General features: G+C 39.9%; 1 pseudogene; it reads left to right on the top strand.

Moving 5' to 3' along the window:
- Positions 1-16841, top strand: part of LOC127629769 (glutamate receptor ionotropic, kainate 1-like) — a 45624-nt pseudogene extending 28783 nt beyond the window's left edge.
- Positions 16842-17324: the final 483 nt, after the last annotated feature.

Genomic DNA, 17324 nt, shown 5'->3' with positions numbered 1-17324 from the left:
TGGTCGGACTCGCGTTTATCGTCGAAGGAATGAGTGTTACACCGAGGCCTGTACTTTGGTGCGGGATCGATTTGGAGGTGGCGGGTCCGTCATGGTCTGGGGCGGTGTGTCACAGCATCATCGGACTGAGCTTGTTGTCATTTGCAGGCAATCTCAATGCTGTGCGTTACAGGGAAGACATTCTCCTCCCTCATGTGGTACCCTTCCTGCAGGCTCATCCTGACATGATCCTCCAGCATGACAATGCCACCAGCAATCCTACTCGTTCTGTGCGTGTTTTCCTGCAAGACAGGAATGTCAGTGATCTGCCATGGCCAGCTGTGGCAGGGCGGAGGGTGGGGCCGGGTCGTGATCATACACACCCAGTCCCTTATCAGGCTAATCAAGTCCACTCCTTTCCATTGAAATCCGGGAAGGAGGAGGGATACGCCGTAGTAGAGTTCTCACCACTACCGTCCACCCCAACGGAGCAGCCGCAGCCATCTGCCGGGGGACGGAAGTGGCGAGAACTCTACTACGGCGTATCCCTCCTCCTTCTCAGGTTTCAGCACCAGTGTAAAGAAGTCAATGGAAAGGAGGAGGCGAGAACCAGCTTGTCAATATAAATAATATTTGAATGATAAACTTAAAAGACAAAACACACACACACGACGGACATGTCCGTAAACTATCTCTCTCTCTCTCTCGCACAATCCTCCACAGTTGGCCTTTATCCCTCTCGGAGGCTTGATTAGCCTGATAAGGGACCGGGTGTGTATGATCACGACTCGGCCCCGCCCTCCGCCCTGCCACACCAGCCAAGAGCCTGGATCTCAGTCCCATTGAGCACGTCTGGGACCTGTTGTATCGGAGGGTGAGGGCTAGTGCCTTGGTGGAAGAACTTGCAAATCTGGTGGTTCATGAGGAGGAGATGCAATGCAGTACTTAATGCAACTGGTGGCCACACCAGATACCGACTGTTACTTTTGATTGTTTCCATCTCTAAAATAACATAACCTAGTGTTGCAGTTTGTTGTTGCTGTTGAATAGCTGAAGAGAAGCACTGAGGCAGGCTCTCGGGAGCATGCATAAATGTCACATTCTTGGTTTTTCCGGCAAAAGCGACCCGCTCCCTTTGCATGAAAATCAATATACAGGCTTTAATAGGCAACCTAGAAATTCCGGGAAGGGCTCATTTTTTAAGTTGCAATACAAGCCGTTCACGGGCGACAGTGGGACTTACAATAATAGCAAATCATTTTGACACCCTCATATTTGATCAGAATTATTTTTGAGGATAAAAAAAAACAACATATTCTGTGCTCTCTCCTCCTTTAGGCTCAGTGGAATGGACTGACAGGACAGATCATTATAAACAAGACTGGTGGTCTGAGAAAAGACTTTGATCTGGACATCATCAGTCTGAAAGAGGATGGAATGGAAAAGGTAAACAGAGAAACACATGATTTGCATGACCTGTGTTGTATAGAGCCAAGAGTAGGTGAATGCTACTACATGAGCTAATAAAATCATTTGTCTTGGCTGTATCTAAACATTTGTCATATATGTGATTCCTTGGCTTTTTCTTTTCTTTTCTTTTCTTTTCACAAGCCGGTTATGGAAGGTGGTCGTTTTAACAAAGTGTGGAAGAAGGTTTGTATTGAATCTCAGAAATATGATGGTTAACTCCCTTTCCCATTTGCAAAACAGTATTGTATCATATCATATTGATGGTATCAGATGGTAATACCATGCTTAATTGAAGTGGTGCTGAATGGTTACCACATCATCTATGCATTTACATGATGAAGTAGCTTCAAAAAACACTATGGCATTGCCTTCAGGGCTGTATAGGTAATCTGGCATTTTCCTGGTGGACCGTCGCACTTTGGGGCCAATCAGGGGCGGAATGGCCATCGGGAGAACCAGCCCTCCCCACTCAACAACTTTTGAGCCAGTTTAAATGTCAAATCCCATGCCAATTTCTCTTCCAAAAAAAAACATTATTTATGTTGGTACTTTTTTGTTAGTACCTCTCAACCTGCCGAACCCATTGTGCTGGTTTGGTAGATATTATTGATTTTAGTTTTATTTTACATATCTTCCCAGCAAAACTGACAATGTCATCAGAATTTCATTAGATGGTACGAAGTTATTTTATATCACATATTTTTTAAAACATCGCCAATCGCCAATGAGTGGGCAGCTCGTTTCAACCAAAAGCAGCATAAAGCAGTTTTCCAGATCTCTGCATGAGTTTAGAAATAAATAACATATCACTCTGTCACACAGTCATAAATGCAGAGAGCCCGTTTGTTAAAACATCTGTTTATGAGCAGACTAATAGCACACCAAGTGCTCGATTTGTATTTTAATGCATATTTAAAAAGCTCCCTGTGACAGCAGCCATCAAACAGAAGCGATGTACCATAGCAAATGAAACTATCTATTGCGATACAGAAACGGTTTGACAGAGAGATCATCTGGGAGGAATATTTACTCTTTGGAGAGGTGTCTACATTTCAGTAGTTTATAGGCTATGAGGCTGTGATAGAGGAGACATTGAGAACCTTTACATGCACACCAGTACGCTTATAACTACCAGAAATCAGCTTATTCAAACAATCTGACAACGCAAGAAAGACCCATTTTCTTGAGACTTGAAATCATTGGATTATTCTGTAATTGTGACATCTAAACGTGAGAAGGCATGCACAAAACACCAGTGCACATTGGAGAAGCCGATAATAATGCCGGAAAGGTGTTTCCATGTGAACAATGTTGGTCGGAGATTACAAAGCATAACAACATCCTACAATTGTATGTATTTATTCCCATGCTTTTTCCCTTATTCTTTCTATTGTTGTGTTTTATTTAGCCTTGTTAGACTAAAACAATATTCTGGGTTCAATATATGTTAAGCTCTATCAGCAGCATTTGTGGCATGATGTTGATTACCACAAAAAAATTCTTTTTTTGGAAAACAGCAAAAATCGATTTTACATTGAGGCACTTACAATGGAAGTGAATGGGTCAATTTTTTGAAGGGTTAAAAGACAGAAATGTGAAGCTTATAACTTGATAAAAGCACGTACATTAATTCTTCTGTTAAAACTCTTGTATTATTTGAGCTGTAAAGTCTTTTAAATCATCGTTTTTGCGGGATTACAAAGTTTATGAAGTCGTCATGGCAACGAATTTGTAAAATTGGATATAATTTTACACCGGAATGGTTAGTATATCATTTAATCACACTAAAATCATGTTAACACACATATTGTTCATGTCTTGTGGCTATACTTTTGAAACAGTGAGTCTTTTAACTTTTATGGATTGGCCCCCATTCACTTCCATTTTAAGTGCCTCACTCTAACCCAGAAAAGAAAGGTAGTCAACATTATTCCATAATTGCTGTCGATTGAGCTGAACTTGTATTCCACCCGGAATATTCCTTTAAACTATCATTTTGAATCAAAGACATGTGAACACTGTACACACCTTTGGTTCAGATCAAACAGCGTTTCTCAACTGTTTGTGAACTGGACACAGATTTTACATTGGACATCAAGCGGAGACCCAACACTGTACCAAAATAGTTTCTCGTACACAAGTAAACAATAATGTCCTTAACATTAAACATTTAAATGTAATAAAATTAGCATGAACTGCATAGGGGTTCGCTGTCCTTTTCTGCATATCGCAGTGCCGTTTTGTGGTCCGTTCTGTATAACGCAACGGCTCATTTTAGCTTATCGTGGCCCATTCGGCCCGTTCTGGGATGCCAGATTACCAGTCCAGCCCCACATAGAGTAAATCATTATTATTTCCATCAACAACAAAATATATACAAAGTGTTTCCCCTCCTTTTTAAAAGTTGATAAACCAATTTAATATGCTACCGATCTATGCCTAATTACATAGGTGCATTTTATTACATGCGTATACAGTCACATTGTTTTTATTCGCAACCCTATCAAAACAGACCTGCAACCCATTTTAGGGTCGCGAACCACCAGTTGAGAAGCACTGTTTAGAATCTCTAACATTCATTGTATAAAATAATGAATTATTTTTCCTATTGTGTGGTTCTATATATGTTTAGATTGGTGTGTGGAACTCAAACAATGGCCTTAACTTGACCGACAGCAACAAAGAGAAAAACAACAATGTGACCGACTCCATGGCCAACCGGACGCTTATTGTCACAACAATCCTGGTAGGAATCGGCAAATGAACAGAGCTCAAACCATCAACAAGTGTTTGACGCCTGCCACATAATCCACAGGCTGGAATCAATCAAGCATTTTTGTCCCTGCAGGAAAACCCATATGTAATGTATAAGAAGTCAGATAAACCGCTGTATGGGAATGATCGGTTTGAAGGCTACTGTCTGGACCTGCTGAAGGAGTTATCCAACATCTTGGGCTTTTCCTATGAGGTCAAACTGGTGTCTGATGGAAAATATGGAGCACAGAATGACAAGGGAGAATGGAATGGCATGGTACGAGAGCTGATAGATCATGTAAGTTCAAACTTTATAAGAATTTTGTGAGTAAATAATAATTTTTGTCTCTTTATTTTTGGGTTAATCTGCTAATTTGTTTGATTCTGTTATTAAATCATGTTGGCCTTGGCTGGTTTAAAAAGGTCTCCCAACTTTATCAGCTAAAAAGTGGCCAAAACCCCTCTAAAACCAGGTAAAAGACCAGCCTTACCAGGCTTGGAGACTAGTGAAGAGCAGCAAGATGTTTTTTTACCAAAGGGTATTGGAATTGTGGCTTTTTTTTTTTTTTTTAAACAGACCAAAATATTGAAATACTCATCTAGCACTCATATAGCATAGTAAAATGTTCTCTTCAATGAAAATATTCCTCCCCCTAATACCTCCTGTAACCAATGAGCAAGCCCAGGGTCAGACAATACTGGAGGCAGGGTGCTAAAGATGTGTGTGCAGAACAGTTGAGTGGAATATTTAATTATATACAACAGTTAGTTCCATTCCTCGTATCTGATTGGACGAGAGACGTTCCATGAACATTGATGGTCTGACACCATCAGCACACGGACGCTTCACTGTGTGTATCACTCAACTTGTGTTCATGCCATTCTAAACTAAAGTGTAAGAGCAGTGCATATGTGTTAAGAGCTAATGTATGTCTCTTTTTAAATGTATTTTTTGACATTACATATTTAAGCCAGCAGGTGGTGGCAGACGATAATTTTTGTGTAATATGAACCTGTTAGGTGAAGAGAAGTGAATCCGCGTCAGCCAGTGTTTACATACAACAGCACTCCATGATCGCTTGTATTACTACTACACTACTAAAGCTAGGAAATAGCTTTAAACCACGTTAAACGAACAACTTCAGCACTACGGCTCATCACAGCTGAGAGACACAACAGACTGATTGATTACACAACTCAAGTGCTTACCTCTTATCAGACTTTCCACATTGGAGAGGACGTGCTGTTTAAAATAGCGGAGGACATTGCGATTTCTATAGTGAATGACTCGTGCGTACCGGCTCCCGCGAAATAGCCCCGCTTGGACGGCTATTTTTCCACTGAGAAAGCTGATCTTCAGTAAGCTGACAGCATCTCTGCATGGGTGTGGCAACAGGTGATCACACACGCTCTCTCTCTCTCTCTCTCTCTCTCTCTCTCTCACACACATCCATCCTTGTAAATTCCAATAACTTGTTAGAAACAGCACAAGCCGTGATACTATTTCTGAAGTGACATTTTCTAATTACTAACGAAGGCTTGGATGCATCATTTTGTTTGGATCAGCAATGGCAGTTTCTGGTCCGTCGCGTAAAAAAGTAGTTCCATGCACAAATGTGTTTTGATGACCGTTTTCAGTTTTTCCTCATTTTTTAAAATGGACTTGTTCATTGAGCTGTTGTATATACGCAATATCTCACTTGCAATCGTGTTATATGGCCCTAAATCAGCACTGCTATGATTACCTACGGCAATCAGGCTGCAGCCGAATAACAGCAGTGCTGATGTAGGGCCATATCGCACTCTTGCTCGTGTGATATTGCTTAAATATCTTCTTTGGGTTCCTTGGATATGGAAACACTCCATAGTTGTCCCTGTTGCAAAAATTATTACTCCAAAGGTCCTTAAGGATTTTAGACCAGTGGCTCTTACTTCGTTAGTTATTAAATGTTTTGAAAAGTTAGTGAAAAAGAGATCTTAGATCAGACTGGAAATAGCCTTGATTCTTTGCAGTTTGCCTATAGAGTCAGTAGAGGAGTCAAGGATGCCACACTTTATTTTATTAAATACTTTGTTTAAACATCTTGAGAACCCCAAAGCTCATGCTAGACATTATTCATTGATTTTCCATCTGCTTTTAATACTAAACAGCCACATTTGCTAGTAGAAAAACTCATGTCTCTTTTTAAACTTGACCTCAACATTATTGGTTGGATTTTGGACTTTTAAACAGAGAGATCACAGTGTGTAAGGGTCAATGGTGTGCTTTCCAAACATTTATATTCTTCGACTGGTTAACCCCAGGGCTGTTGTTTATCTCGCCTTTTATACATTATGTACACTAAAGATTGTCGTAGCCACCATGAGAATAGATTTATTATTAAATACGCTGATGACTCGATGATAGTGAGCCTTCTTCAGGGGCAGGAACAAGATCATGGACCCATAGTTGATTATTTTGTATCATGGTCTAGCCTTCTAAAATGTGGCCAAAACAAAGGATCTGAGGAGGTTGCCACCTGGTTCTTCTCGACTAAGGTTAAAGGTATAGAGATTCAAAGAGATTTATTGAATCTGTTTTAACCTTTTGTTTGGTGGCATGGTATGGAAATCTCACCTTGTCCAACAAAAACAGACAGATTAGCCTTGTAAATGTGGCAGGCAATCTTATTGGGGAGAGTCAGGCATAGTTAACCAACAATGGTCAAAAAAGCATATTCCTTTCTCGATACTACAGACCATCCCTTGCATATAGAGTTTGAGATATTGCCATCAGGCCATCGCTTCAGAGTGCCGAAGGGTATGCCCCTTTTGTGCCAGTGGTCATTGGACAGTTGAACTCTACTTAAATTATTAATACATTTTTAATGCTCTACATGCTTTTTTGGATAGGAGTTGATCTCACTATTATGAGTTCATGCATGTGTTTTTTGTCTGATGCATTAATGTATTGTCTTACAGTCCTTTGTCACTTTTGCTACATAAAACTAATTTCCCCTAGAGCGACAATAAAGTATGAAATGAAATAGCTAGTGGCGAATCATGGTTAACGACTGGGATGTAAACTAACTAAAGGCTATTGAGTATTTAAAAATAGGTACAAGCTTTTTGAAATTGCTTATCAAGTCATTTCATGGGGTCTTCCGGAGGTCTTAAGTGAGTTCTCATTGAATTACTTTTGAAACAAACTAATAAATCAAACATATATTCTGTTACAGGTGGCAGATTTGGCCGTGGCGCCCCTCACTATCACTTACGTGAGAGAGAAAGTCATTGATTTCTCAAAGCCGTTCATGACTCTGGGAATCTCGATTCTGTACCACAAACCTAATGGTACCAACCCAGGTGTGTTCTCCTTCCTCAATCCTCTATCTCCAGATATCTGGATGTACGTGCTCCTCGCCTGCCTCGGAGTCAGCTGTGTGCTTTTTGTCATTGCCAGGTAAGAGCCAATTTAGTCAGGACCACTTCCATTAAATGAATATTTTCTTTGAAGTGTAGACAATTTGAAGAATGTGTTGGTGTTTGCAGTATGAATCTGTTTTGGGAAAACTCTCCCCAGCCATCTCCATGTCACCAAAATAACAAAATATGTTAGTGTTTTACTAAGTCTTAAAGATAGTTGACCTTAGCCTAACTGTACTAATGTTGTCAAATTTGTGTTGTGCAAGACAATCCTAAAAAAATTGCACCCTGAAAATTACCTGCATGTCCCCAACTTGAAGTCACACTATTTTAGATTATGTTCGGTCTCTTTCTCCACACATAAATCTTCAAACTGGCTGGATTTGCCATTATGTCTCTATTATTTCATGTAGGATGAATAGAGAAGAGTAGGAAGAGCTCTTGCTTTGCTGTCCAGCACTTTGCAAAGGTCTCTGCATTCCTGCACAGCAGCTATAATTCAAAACCACAGACCTTTCCAGTTTGTCATCTACTTTAAGAAACTGTTGGTGTATTAATGCTATTAAGAGTGATAAAACTATTTTGGAGGATGATCAAAGCATCGATTTCCTACAAACTCAATTAGATAATGTTTCTGTTGTTGTTTAGCATCCTAACCCTCAGACTGTTCCAAAGTTTAGGTGCCCGACCACACTTAGTTTTACAGTGACAATGTGGGAGAGTTAAGAGAAGCTGATTACTAGACCTAAGTGCTCTTGGGACGAGTAAGGAATCAGATAAAGACACCAGATAAAGCCTTGTACACAAAACCAGCCATTTTAAAATCGATTCTAAACTTTACAGAGTGCCAATGTAAAGTCGCTAAAATAGGAGAAATGTGATCCCTCTTTTTAGTTCCGGTAAGAAGTCTCGCTGCATCATTTTGGACAATTTGCAGGTGAGAGATCACAGTTTTCTTACATGAGGTTGAACACTAGCAGAAAGAGAACCTAAATTAGAAACAGATGGAGATCTGGAGGGGCCTAAAATCTGAATTTCACTTTTGCTTTCATTTAATTGCAAAAAATTATTAGAAATCCAACATTTGATCTCCTCAAAACAGTCGCAAAGTGCGTCCAAAGGATAACTACTGTCAGTTTTAGCTGGTAGATAAAATTGTGTATCATCAGCATAGTAGGAGATGAAAATGGCACCCAAGCGGAGCATATAAAGTGAAAAATGAAGAGGGCCTAAAATGGACCCTTGGGGCACACCGCATAATAGGGGATCCGACAAAGAAGAAACCTTCCCAATGCTCACTGAGAAGGTTCTATCTTTGAGGTAAGAGGCCAACCACTGCAGGGCAACATCCTGAATACCCACAACCTTTTTAACCGATGTAACAGAATACTTTGATCGATTGTGTTGAATGCAGCGTTTAAATCCAACAAAACAAGCACCGCATACGAACCAGTATCGAGAACTTGCAACAGGTCATTGCTGACCTTCAACTGTGCGGTTTCCATACTGTGCATCGATCTAAAACCAGACTGAAAAGTATCTAAAATATTGGACATACTAATATAGGAATTCAACTGACAAAACACAACTCTCTCTAAGAGCTTTGAAATAAAAGGCAATTTGGAGACGGGTCTGAAATTGCTAAAGATAGATGGGTCAAGATGGGGATTCTTGAGCAGAGGGTGAACCACAGCATGTTTAAAACTAGCAGGTAAAACTCCATTTGCTAGAGAAATGTTAATAATGTGTAACCCGCACACACGCACACAAGATGAGACAGTCACAATGTATGTCAAAACTGCGTTTATTTGCAGGCAAACAAAAGTACAGCACGGAAAATCCAGAGGGAGAATGGTCAGGGTAGCGTAGGGTCGAAAGCCGGGGAAACAAAGTAGAGTAAAGGGGGAAATCCGGGAGAGAGTGGTCAACGAGAGTGGGGAGGTCGAAGCCGGGAATCAATATGCAAACAAGAGGGGACTAGAGGGAGCAAAAGACAGGGGAACAAGAGGAGCTGGCAAGCTAAGAGGTAAACAAGAGGAGGTCAGAACTAGTCGAGACTAGCGGGGGCAAAGACACGGGAAACTAAATACAATAACCAACACTGGAGAAACGAATGCGTGTGGAATATATAGTGACGAGTGCAGGTGTAAACAATGAACAGGAGTGCAGATGACGCGAGTGCAGATGTAAACAATGACGTGGTGATTGGGACGAGTGCAGGTGGTCATAATGTTCTGGATGAGAGCGGGAAGCGAGCTGAGCACGCCGCTGAGTGCATGTGTGCCCGAGGGGGGAGATAGTCTACGAGCATGTGAGCTCGTAGGAGCAAAAAACGAGCGTGCAAGCTCGAACGAGCAAAACGGGCGTGGAAGCCCGAGGGAGGAAAAAGAGAGTACGAGCTCAAGGGGGCGGAGCGAGGGAGCGGGGTTCGTGACATAATGGCTGTTACAGCCAGCTCAAGGTTACAAATAATTCCTTGAAAAGAAGAGTTGAGACTCACAGCTGGAGCAATTAGCCTTGGAAACAATATCAGCTAGCTGAGCAGAGGTAACTGGATGAAAACAAGTTAGCGAATCTGTTGGTGAACAAATCAAAGGGGGATCATATGTTGATGGCTTAATGGAAGCCTTGATCTCCAAGACTTTATTATCAAAACATTTTAAACATTTCTCACAGGTTTCCCGAGAGGAACAAGAGAAGGAGCTGGTAAGGGATTTAGCACTGAATCAGTCTTAAACAGCATTCTCGGTAGGTTAGCATTTTCAGTGATGAGGATTTTAGACTTAGCCTCTTTAACTGTCTTTTGGTAACTAGTTAAGCATGCAGTTAAACATTCATACGATACTTAGAGTTTGTCTCTCCACTTTCGCTCTGCCTTACGACATTCTTGTCTAAGAGAACATCCATAATCCTAACCATATAGAGCCTTTAAGTAGTAGCCTGTCGAGGCACCTTGCAAGCTCTGTGCGGAGCAGGATGGCACAATTCAGGGCACCTTTCTCCCATCATGATTTTGTGATATCTGTGTGGGGAGGCCTGGCAGGTACCCTGTCGTGCCGCCCCAGAGAGCGTTGCCGCCTATATCGCTTATGCCAGGATACGCTACTGTTTGTATGTAAAACGTTCTTAGACACAGTCAAATTATACTAAATATTTTCCAGGACAAATAAATAGTTTCAGGACATTTAGGTATTCTAATGAGTGGAAAACTGCATTGCAAATTTCCAGGTTTTCCAAGATGTGTGGGAAACCTGAGTTTAACTTGAAATATATGTTGTAAGAATGTAGATTAGGTTAGGGTTAGGGTATTTCATATATGTAATTCATATTATAAAAATATGATATCACTAAGTAATATTCTGAAATAGATTTCAAATTTGTGCCAGTCAGGGGAGGATTTGGCTTGACTCACTGGAGGTATTAAAGCACTCTGTAAAGCTGCTTTACAAATAAAACAGACTTTACTGACTTAACTGTACAGTATAGGTGTTGATGAAGATGCGATTGTGTTTGTGTGGCCTTTCTGCAGGTTTACACCATATGAATGGTACAACCCTCATCCCTGCAACCCTGATTCAGACGTGGTAGAGAACAACTTCACCTTAATCAACAGTGTTTGGTTTGGGGTCGGAGCCCTTATGCAGCAAGGTATGAGTTTCCACACACATAGATTCCTACTTAGATGTTTAAACAAACATGTAAGAATCGATTGATGTTTACCATGAAACATGTGTTGCTTAGATCCTGGGTTTGAACCTAACTACTCATCTAGATGTATGTGGATGGTTGGACCATTCAAGAGTTGTTATTATGTATTAATTCATAAGATTACTTTTAATAATGACCAATAAAGAGTAGTTACTGTCCCCTTTTGTTCCTTTGGTGAGTACAGTCGGTAGGGGGGTGAACAGATGAATAGGTTTGACATCATCTGCTATGATGCGAGTCCTAAATTTCAACTTTACAGATCTTTGTGCATATAATTTACTTATTTTGGGTAATTAGCAGCTGTTACAATGGAAAAGACACTCAGATAAATTTCCTTTTGGTTTTATTTAGGTTTTTAATACATGTAAGTTTAATCCTTCATTCATTGTCTTCGTACCCCATATCGAATTCTAGAAAAGATTATTCGTTTTCCAAACACTTAAATGGAAGCATGATAACTACCATACAGCAAATATCAGGCTGAATTTTGAAAATTTTCTGAGCATTAATTTTCTAACTGGTTTTACTATTACAGGATCAGAGTTGATGCCAAAGGCTTTATCCACTAGGATCGTTGGAGGTATCTGGTGGTTCTTCACTCTCATCATCATCTCGTCCTACACAGCTAACCTGGCCGCCTTCCTAACTGTGGAGCGAATGGACTCGCCTATAGACTCAGCTGATGATCTGGCCAAACAGACCAAGATAGAGTACGGTGCTGTAAGGGACGGATCCACAATGACTTTCTTTAAGGTTAGACGACACATCTGTCTGACACTGTTCATTTAAACTTGCACCTTTTCCATGCTGTGTTTCTGATTGTTTAGACGACTATATGTTCTTGTATATTACCATTAGATAAACAGATTTCAAACCAACCAAAAGCTCCTTTTTCAAAATTGTAATGTGTGTTTGAGAATTGCATTAAATGATCAGCTTTTGGTGTGGATTGAACATTGAGCATTTTTTTGTTAACTTAGCTTCAGGCAAATTAGTCTTATTATCTTAACATTCCAAGTTGGAATTTAAGTTCAATGAACTTAATACTATTTGTTTGGCAAACTCAAAAATATTAATGATTCTTATAAGTAATGTTGCCTTGGTAGCTCAGCGAGTAATAACGCTGACTACCTCCCATGTAGTCTCGAGTTTGAATCCAGGGCATGCAGGGCATCCTAAGCAACCAGATTGGCCCGGTTGCTATGGAGGGTAGACTCACATGGGGTAACCTCCTCGTGGTCGCTATAATGTGGTTCACTCTCAGTGGGGAGCATGATGAGTTGTGCGTGGATGCCGCTGAGAATAGCGTGAAGCCTCTACATGCGCCGTGTCTCCGCGGTAACACGCTCAACAAGCCACGTGATAAGATGTGCGGATTGACCGTCTCAGACATGGAGGCAACTGAGATTCGTCCTATGCCACCCGGATTGAGGTGAGTCACTACGCCACCACAAGGACTTAGAGCGCGTTGGGAAATGGACATTCCAAATTGGGGAGATTCTTACAAGTAGAACTAAGTTCAATAAACTTGCGTTTTTAAGTAGAGCTGACCATCATTTTCAATATTCTTTATATTGATATTGGGGGGTGCTGTAAGTTCTACCTTCACCTCCAAACTTCACATTGTATGTGCTCACTGTAAAATTGTTAGTTGCTATAACTTCAGTTAGATAAAAAATAATCTCAACATTTTCTACATTAGATAGTTCAATCAACTTTTAAAATGTAGTTTATCTGACAAAACTAAAGGGTTATTTACAGTGCATGATTGTGCTAAACTGTTAGAATGATTACTCGACTCGAAAACAATCTCTCTGGAGTCACAATCTTTGTGTCTCGAAGTCATTGTCTCCACAAAAGTCATTGTCTGCCTTTTTAAGCACTCGTTCGTTATTGGATGTAGCAGTTTCTTTTATTTCATCTTCTCATAGCAATTTGGTTGCTTTGTGCTAAGACAAAGTGTTTAAATCTACAGCAAAAGAGTTTGTTTGCCGTTGAACTGAAAGAGGTTCAGTTTGATGTTTGAATGGAGAACAGCAGTTACACCTCGAGACAATGAGACCTTTGATTTAACTCACAGAGATTGGAAGGAATGATTACAGTACTCAGATCTCAGCTAACGGGAACTCCACATGTACAGAACAAATTAAACCAGTTTACAGAGGAACAGAGGGAGAAAGAGAGAGAGAGAGAGAGAGAGAGTTTGGGGGACATCTGTCACATTACTCATTTAGAAAGCATATAAGGATTTTACAGGATAGTACAGGAAGTCCACTGTCAGTTTATTTATAGCTGTAACAATAGATTTTTATTTTTTATTTTTTTTTCTTGTCTTCAAAAAAACTTAAAATTTCAAATGTAAAATTCTGAGAGATGTTTCTATATTTTTTTAAAAGACAAGATGGTAAACCTATTTTCTTATTAAACAGATTTTGTATCAAAATTTGATTGTGAAATAGATAGTTTTGGTCCTGGATGTTGATTTGTCAGTTCAGGGTTCCAGTCATGCTAAAATACACACTGTATTAAACGTTATCGAAAAACCCATCCTGTACTGTTTATACTGTATCACTTTGCAGCACCCATAGAGAACATGTTCTGTCATTGTTTATGTGTCACACGCGTTGGGTAGATTACTTCTAAAATGTAATCTGTTACAGATTACAAATTACACAAGTTTTTTAACCATTTATATTACACTTTTTATGTACTCTAATCCAGTGGTTCTCAACCAGGGGGCCAGGGCCCACAAGGGGGCCTCAGCAAATTCCAACGGGGCCTCAAGATTACTTCAAATTATTTAAAATTAGTTAATAAACTATATTATAATTATCTATCAGTAATACATTTAAAAATGCTAAAAAACAAAACAAAAGTACATGTGCATACTCATACTCATATTTGCACGCACACACCCATCACAAATGTGCATACACACACACACACGCACGCATACACACGCATGCACGCACGCATGCACGCACACACACATGTTGGACTCTGCATAGACATAATTATTTTTATTCTATCCCCTAAACCTCACTAAAAACTTTCTGCATTTTTACATTTTCAAAAAAACATAATTTAGTATGTTTTTAAGCTATTTGAATTATGGGGACACTAGAAATGTCCTCATAAACCACATTTATAGCACAACACCCTTGTAATGTCCTCGTAAACCACCCAATCAAACTATTTCCTTACTACAGCTTTGAAACAATCAAGGCCTCTAAATGTGTTGTACAATTTGTACCTCCTCATAATTTTTTTCCACTCTATCAAATATATGGTGGCTCAGCGGTTGAGGCTCAGGGTTACTAACCAGAAGGTCGGGGGTTCAAGCCCCAGCACCACCAAGATGCCACGGTTGGGCCCTTGAGCAAGGCCCTTAACCCTATCTGCTCCAGGGGCGCCGTATCATGGCTGACCCTGCACTCTGACCCCAGCTTAGCTGGGATATGTGAAAACTAATACATTTCACTGTATATATGCAAACAACTGTGTGTATAATGTGTGACCAAAATAAAGGATTCTATCTTCTATCTATATTCTGATTCCAGAAATCAAAAATCTCCACCTATGAGAAGATGTGGGCGTTCATGAGCAGTAGGAAGAACACCGCTCTGGTGAAGAACAACAGAGAAGGAATCCAGCGTGTTATGACCACAGATTACGCTCTACTGATGGAGTCCACCAGCATTGAGTACATCAGTCAGAGAAACTGTAACCTCACACAGATCGGAGGACTCATCGACTCAAAGGGCTATGGAGTCGGCACGCCCATCGGTACGCTGAAATAAAACACCAGATTTGCCTAGAAAGTGTGTAATACTGAAATTACATAGCATATTTTGGCAATTTGTTTGTTTCATTTTTACTTGTTAAATGTAAAAAAATTCCATTTTGAAAATATTTAGACATCAATTGTAAATCCTAGATACGGTCTTGAGAACTATTGTAATTTTTGCTCAGCTAATCTCAGCGATGCTCTCTCTCAGGTTCTCCATACAGAGACAAAATCACCATCGCTATCCTGCAGTTACAGGAGGAAGGAAAGCTGCACATGATGAAGGAGAAATGGTGGAGAGGGAACGGCTGTCCAGAGGAGGACAGTAAAGAAGCCAGCGCTCTCGGTGTGGAGAACATCGGAGGAATCTTCATCGTACTGGCGGCCGGACTCGTCCTCTCTGTGTTTGTGGCGATCGGGGAGTTTATCTATAAGTCCAGGAAGAATCTGGACATCGAGGATGTGAGCGTGGGACAGTGTGAATGGCACAATAAGTACTGATGGAGGGAAAATAGATGTTGGACATCACTGAGCTTTTGTTTGCCCGTAACGTGAATCTTATAAATGACTTTTACCATGTAAATTTGCTCCTCGACCCCATCAAAACTCAGGCGAATGCTGACTGAACATTAGTTTGGGTGACATTTGACATCTGTTGTGCTATATGTGAGGGACAAAGTTGGACATTGGGCAGAAATGTCAAAGTCGTTAAAAGTGTTTTACATTTTCATTTTAACAGTGATTTCTGATGCGATCGAGGGATGACAAGTATGTACGTATGTTTTTTTTCAGTGAAATATGTTCTTTAAGAAAGACAGGATGTTCTGTGTTGAGTGAGTTGTAGTAGCCTACTATTACTTTATAGTAGAGTAGTTCACATCCATGTAGTTTCTATTTAGATTTCAAAGACTTGAACATTTAAATCTTTAGACATATTTAGTCTTAAAGGTATATTTGCAGGTTCAATACGTACGTACAAGCTTCACATTTCTGTCTTTAAACCCTCAAAAAAGTCAAATATTTTGTGGTAAGCAACATTATGTCACAAATGCTGTCAATTGAACTAAAAATTCCTTTAATCTATGAAAAGACATGTCTGAGGGTGTTCTTAAAGGTGCCGTGTGTAATTTTTTTACAATGTACTAAAATAAATACTTCCAGATAGAGGTGTTTGGGTAAACAGTCATTGTTTTTTTGTAATTCCCTTTGCTGATTACAAATGGCACATTTAAAAACTTTCTTAGCTTTTCTCTTTTAAAATGATTTATTTTATTGTAAGACTTTGTTTTTGAAGACAGTTGGTAACATTTGCCTCAACCCTTGAATGGACTTGCAGTATGGGTCAATCTGACCCATTTTAAATTTAAGACTGATTTACATCAACTTAACTTTAACTTTTCGGACTGAAACTTCTTGAGATCCTCCACATAGGTGATCTGAACCTGGTAAGGTATTTTTTATTTATTTTTATTTAATGTATTTATTAACAAGCTAAAAAAAAGGGCCCAAGAAAGTCCAGCGGGTCAATTTGACCCGGTTCATATAAAGACTTAAAGAAATCTGTAAAATGGTAGTACAGTCCAGAATGTTATTTATAAGTACACTCATACTCATACTCATAATTGCATGCACCCACCCACCACAAATGCGCGCACACACACACACACACACACACACACACACACACACACACACACACACACACAGACTCACAATGCTAGTCACAATAAAAAATCAATGGGAGTCAATGGAAAAATGTGTGTGTGTGGGTGTGGGGGGGGGTTAGTGGCCTTTTTGTGAGGTTACAGACTGTTAATTATAAGGGTATTATGTTATAAATGTTGTTTATGAGGACATTTCTAGTGTCTCCATAATTCAAATCTCTTAAAAAACATGCTAAACAAAGTTTTATTGAAAATGTAAAAATGCAGAATGTTTTTTGTGAGGGTTAGGTTTAGGAGTAGGGTTAGGGGTTAGAATCTATAGTTTGTACAGTATAAAAATCATTATGTCTGTGGAGAGTCCTCATAATTATAGCTGCACCAACGTGTGTGTGTGTGTGTGTGTGTGTGTGTGTGTGTGTGTGTGTGTGTGCTCGCGCTCGCGTGTAGTTCAAGCAAGACCTGACCAACACACATCCACCCACCCATCCACAAACACACACAAATGAATACTGTTCTGTACATACATATATCTGTATTCTAATGTACATTTGGAGCAT

Source organism: Xyrauchen texanus, chromosome 36 (genome assembly GCF_025860055.1).
Source record: "Xyrauchen texanus isolate HMW12.3.18 chromosome 36, RBS_HiC_50CHRs, whole genome shotgun sequence".
Lineage (NCBI taxonomy): Eukaryota > Metazoa > Chordata > Actinopteri > Cypriniformes > Catostomidae > Xyrauchen > Xyrauchen texanus.
Note: the sequence above shows the minus strand (reverse complement) of the source record. Positions and strands in the feature narration are given on the sequence as shown.